General features: G+C 43.5%; 1 non-coding gene across 1 annotated transcript; it reads right to left on the reverse strand.

Moving 5' to 3' along the window:
* Nucleotides 1-4070: 4070 nt before the first annotated feature.
* On the reverse strand, nucleotides 4071-4240 carry LOC115868935. The gene has a single exon (XR_004045892.1). It is a non-coding gene; the product is annotated as a U1 spliceosomal RNA (small nuclear RNA).
* Nucleotides 4241-5842: the final 1602 nt, after the last annotated feature.

A 5842-nucleotide genomic window follows, 5' to 3' on the forward strand; every position in this document is an offset into this window, starting at 1 on the left:
GTCATTGCGTGTGGCTATGTGAGTCTGAAGAGGGGCTTGTGGACCAGTACCAGATTAATGGACATGAGGTGGAATAGGCTGGTATGTTTTCTTGATAAATTATACTTCTGTATAAAAAGCTCTTTTTATACCCTGGGTTTGTTTTTCTTGTCAATCCAGCCTAACACAAGCTCCTTAACTAACTGACTGGAAGAGTTCCATGTTTGTACTTATTCCAAGGGAATGAGACTCCACAGAACACTCCATCTATAGAACAATATCACTAGTACGACAAAGAAGTCAAATTTTCCTGAAATCACCCAACAGCACATTGACAAGGAGCTACCAGAGGTTCAGGCCAGATTCAGAAGAGGGAGTGGAACAAGGGATATCATTGCTGATGTGAAATGGATCTTGGCCGAATGCAGAGAATACCAGAAAGATGTTTACTTGTCTTTAATGGACTATGCCAAGGCATTCTACTACTATGGAGAAGAATAGGAATTCCAAAACACTTCGTGGTGCACATGGGTACTTGACCATGGATGATGAGGCAGTTGTGGGGACAAAACAAGGAGATATTATATGGTTTAAAATTAGGAAAGTTATGCATCAAGGTTTTATCTTCTCATGATACTTATTCCATCTGTATGCTGAACAAGTCAAAGCAACTGTATTAGCTGTATTATATGAAGAACAATTAGGTATTAGGATTGGTGGGAGATTTATTAATAACCTGCAGTATTCAAATGACACCACCTTGCTGGCTGAAAATGAAGAGGACTTGAAGAATTTGTTGAGGAAGATCAAGGATTGCACCTGAAGTATGGATTCTGACTCAGCGTAAAGAAGCCTAAGATCCTTACAAGTGCTTCCATAGGTAATGGCATGACAAAAAGAGACAAGTTTAAGGTCGTCAAGGTTTGTGTCTTGCTTGGCCCCACAATCAATATTCCCGGAAACAGCAGTCATGAGATCAAAAGATGCGTTGCAATAGGCCCAAGGACTTTAGAGTATGGAAAAGCAAAGGTATAACTCAGAGGACTAAGATGCACTTAACCCAGGCTATGGTATTTTCAGTTGCCTCATACACATGGGAAGGTGGGACATCCAATAAGAAGGACTGAGGAAGAAGAGCTACTTTTGAATTGTGGCGCCAGAGAAGGATGTTGAAAACACCAGGACCCCAAAAGGCCAAACTCATCTGTCCTAGAAAAAGTGTGGCTAGAGTGTCCCTTAGAGGCAGGGATGGCAAGGCTTCTTCTTTTATGCTTTGGACATGTTGTTAGGGGCGACAAGTAGAGTGGAGGGGCCAAAACACGAGGAAGACCCTTGAGGAGATGGATAAACACAGCCCCCCCTGGGCTCAAGCTTAGGAATGAATCTGAGGATAGCACAGGGCTGGGCAGTGTACCCCTGCTTCGAATGGGGTCCCTGTGTATCAGAACCAAGCCCATGGCACCTAACTGCAACAACATTGCCATAAAAAAGGCCACTATCTCAGAAATCTGCAGTGGCCTTCTTGTTGTGTCTTCTATGGTAATTATGACTCGGCATGGGCTCCTTGGCAGAGTGGGTTTCACGGATTTTGGTTTGTTTTTTTTAAATAAATATGAGCTTTCACGAGCCTGCCCTCCTAGGACGTGGAACTTTCAGGTAAACCATGTGCTGTTATCGTCAAAGGTCAATCATTCAAACCCATCAGCAGCTCTGCAGGAGAAAGCGGAGACTCTCTGTTCCCTTAAATATCTACAGCCTTTGCAACATTATGCAGGATCACCATACATAGGAATCCACTCAGTAGCAGTGGCTTTAGTTATGCATCTTAACGTACCTCACAGGTCCCTAGGTGGCACACATGGCTGGCAGTTGACTCGTAATTGACAGCGAGCAGGCAGTTTGAACCCAGACATTAGAGTTGGCGAAGAAAAGCCAGGCATTCTGTTTTCCTGGGAGGGGAGCCAGGAGAATCCTATAGAGCAACTTCACTGTGTAATACATGGTTCACCATGAGTCAGAATCCACTTGATGCCAACAGATTTAGTTTGGGTTTTTGAAACCTACTCTGGGTAAAAGAAATATCCAAATGTAGCTCCCTTTCACCCTCGTCTCACCAAAATGGGGCAACAGAGGATGCTTTCAAGCATTTGTGATGGTCACAGTACCTGGATATTGCTCATTAAAGATGAGATGGAATCTTCACATATAGGATGTGATTCTTCCCCACTTACCTTAGCACCATAGAATTCATACCAACCCTGTAGGACAGAGCGATACTGTCCCAGTCTTTAGAGGTAGGTGCCCAGCCTTCGCTTTCTCTGACATTGTAGGGCTTCTGTGTAATGATAGGAGGCGATAGCTGAAATAACTGTAAACTCCAGGTGTTAAGAGAAAATATCTCGGCAAGCCCAAAGACAATAGGGGAGACCAAGATTAGGTCACCAGAAGTAATTTGAGCTTCTACTACCATAACTATAGAAAATAGGAAACAGCTAGATGGGAAGAGAATTTATGGCAAACCAGTGAAATGGAGAATGAACAGCACTAGAGAGAGAACCTGAGAGCTGGAACCACCAGGTGAAGGTTTGGAGGAAAGAAAAAGGAAGTTGTGCAGGAAACTGTAGGAGTGCAGTGAGGAGGAGCTGTACTCCTTCTCGCGAGCAGGGAGAAGACTGCACATTGGACCCTCTCTGTCCACTGACCACTGGGAGTCTGCAGTGCACTACAACCCCATTGTTCAGGATTCTGCGGTCCAAACGGCTTCCATTAATAGCAAACCACACGCAGTGGTCTAACAGAATGATCCCATTTTTCCCCTTTAGTTTTTGCAAAAACTATTCATGTGATAGGAGCCCTGGTGGAGTAATGGTTACAGAAGGTCAGCAGTTCAAAACTACGGTCGCTCCTCAGGAGAAAGAGGAGTCTTTCTAGTCCCATAAAGAGTTCCAGTCTCGGGAGGTCCCAGCAGCAGGTCTATGCTGTCTTGCAGGGTCTCACGGAGTCAGCGTCGACTAGAGAGCAGTGATGTTGGTTTTGGAGGACAAATGCGATGGCTCATTTTTTGTGTCAACTTGACTAGAATAAGATTTTCCGTGGTTTGGCTAGACACTGGACAGGCTGGTATTCTGAAAAGTAATGCAAGGCATTGTGTCTTCACTGTCTAGTGTGGGATCAAGTACGTTCTTGCAAGGTGGGGGGTGGTTGTTTTGAGGAGATAGTATATATTCTGCTTCCAAGAAGACCTGGTGGTGCAGTCAAAGCTCTCAGCTGCTAAACAGGAAGTCAGCAGCTCAAACCTCCCAGCCATTCCGTGGGGAACAGATGTGGCAGTCTGCTTCCATTATTTCCCTCTTCTGCTCCCTCCCCTCGGTCAGTGTTGTTGCTCCACAGAACTCCCCTCAGCTGACTGGAAATAAATTGTGTGCCACTGCACCAATGCTCATGGCCCACGATTAAAAACAAAACTCACTGCCATCAAGAAGAGTCCAACTCATAGTACCCTATCGAACTGCCATTGTGGGATATCTGAGACTAGAGATGTTTATTTGATGGGGGGAAGGCTCATCTTTCTCCCATGGAACAGCTAATGGACTTGAAGCAGCCCAATGCCTAACGACGACGACACCATACAGAATGTTACCACACAGATTAGTGTCTGAAACATTATTATTACACAAGTTTGAGCCCCGAACTCAGGAGAAATCCGTGTTGATGCTAAAGCAGAATCTGAGCTCTTTCCAGGATTTTGAGATAGAACAACAATGGAGCAGGATCAGCCCGCACCCAATGATCCCCTCCCCACAGACATGGAGATTTGATGACTGTTGTGAGTACTAAGTGAGGGCATGAAGATTCACTCTTCTCTAAGACCTGTGGCATCAGCAACAACATTATGCCCCTTGTCAGTGACTACGCTATATGGTTCGATGGCATGCAAATGAGTTAAGTCCTTCTTTTTGCTACTACTAATAACACAGCCTATGAAATTCAATAAGTTTACAATGGTATTAAGTTTAAAATAAAGTCTCCCTGCTCTCTTGCTCCCAGCCATACAGTTACCCTCCCAGAAGGCAGCCACTTTTTTTTTCTTTAACGGGATAGCAAGTACGCAGTCCCCCCAACCCCACACCACAAATCATGCAGTCGAGTTTCCCACATTTGGGGAAATCGCAGGGGTCAGCACACCCGGAGTGCAATGGGTGAGCCTTGCCCTGGGAAAACCACCTTCCTGATCCTGGTGCCTCCCCTGCCAGGGAAGTATAAGGCAGCTACTTTTATAGATTATTCAGTCCTTTCAAAGTATCCTGTCTTTTCATAAATGTTCGTTGTGTTCTCACAAATGATAGTAGATGATAGTTTTTGCCCTGACCTTTTTTCACTTTAACGTACGTTAGACTACTTTCCTATAATTGTGAAAGTAATTTGTACCCTGTTATCAGTACTGGTTTTCATGAAATCAATAGTATTTCGGGGGGGGAGAACTAAACTAGTTCTAAACATGATTTCTCCTTCTGTTGATTTTATTTGCCATCCTCGAGTCACATAGAGATTTCTTTCATGTTGGGTATGATGAAGATGGACTCCAAAAGATCGTCTGTACATTTCAATAGGAAACACCTCCTGCGATTTTGACCAGTCCTTTTCAGATGGTTTGATTTTGGAATCTGAAAGGTCCCTTTCATTGTTGAATTGGCAGAAAGCAAAGGTAAACAAGAGACCGTTGGATTCATATACTTGTGATGATTGCCACACTTCAGATTATTTACATAACAACATCAGGTTCATTCGAATGCACTCTTTAAATGACAAGCATCAAATATAGACTAGAGGATCCATTTCAATGTGTGGCTGTAGATGGATGATAACTCAGGATTTGTGTTCACAATGGCACATTTCTTCCACTTAAGCAAGCAGGAGGAGCAGGCATGTAGGAGGTTTTACCAGCTGCCGCAAACTTAGGCCCACAGGGCCTGATGACAGAGGCTGGATGGACTTAGCTCTTGCGCGCACGTCCAATTCCTGCTTAGCTCCCCATGCTGAAGCCACTATATTTTGGGCTAGCATCCAAGTTTGGCATCATTTATCTACATGAACAGGTGCTCCCATAAAATGAACTGCACAAAAAGCAAATGCTACGGCAGGGCTCAGTGATTTCTCACTTGATGTTTGTGGAGATGGTGTGTTTGGAGACAGTCTGGGTCTCTCCACAGTCTCAAGAAGCTGAAAAGCGAAAATACAGAGATCAGCGTTTTCCAGGGCAGGGCATCTCTAAGATTTCATTTCAAACCACTTCTTTAAAAGCACATCACTTGCTCAAATAGCTTTAATACGATTTATCCTACATTTCCTGGTGTCTCAGCTTACGCTAACATATAGGTGATGTTGGATAAAATGCTGAAACAAAAGAAGAATTGGTAGAATGTTTAAAAGTGGTTACAGTGGGTCAAAGAAGATGGAGGAAAGAGTAGAACAAGAAGAAATTAATAATTAAATCGAAATCAAATGTCTCTGGAACTCTCACCGGGAGAGAAGAAAGAAATCAGAGGATTGTGGAAAATATATAAAAAGTAATTAGCGAGTTCACTGAAAGACAGAGCAGAATTCACACACCGGACCTACCGGAATTTGCATTGGTTTCACTTTCAATTATTTTAAAATTCTAAGATCTTTGTGGATTGCAACTTGTAAAAATCATTTTATTGGGGCTCATAAAATTCTTATCAAAATCCATCCATCCATCCATTGTGTCAAGCACATTTATATATTTGCTGCCATCATTTTCAAAACATTTTCTTTCTACTTGAGGCCTTGGTATCAGCCTCTCATTTTTCCCCCTCCCTCAAACACCTCCCTCCCTCATGAA

Source organism: Echinops telfairi, unplaced genomic scaffold (assembly GCF_000313985.2).
Source record: "Echinops telfairi isolate 266 unplaced genomic scaffold, ASM31398v2 ScPeMD7_18;HRSCAF=68, whole genome shotgun sequence".
NCBI classification, from domain to species: domain Eukaryota; kingdom Metazoa; phylum Chordata; class Mammalia; order Afrosoricida; family Tenrecidae; genus Echinops; species Echinops telfairi.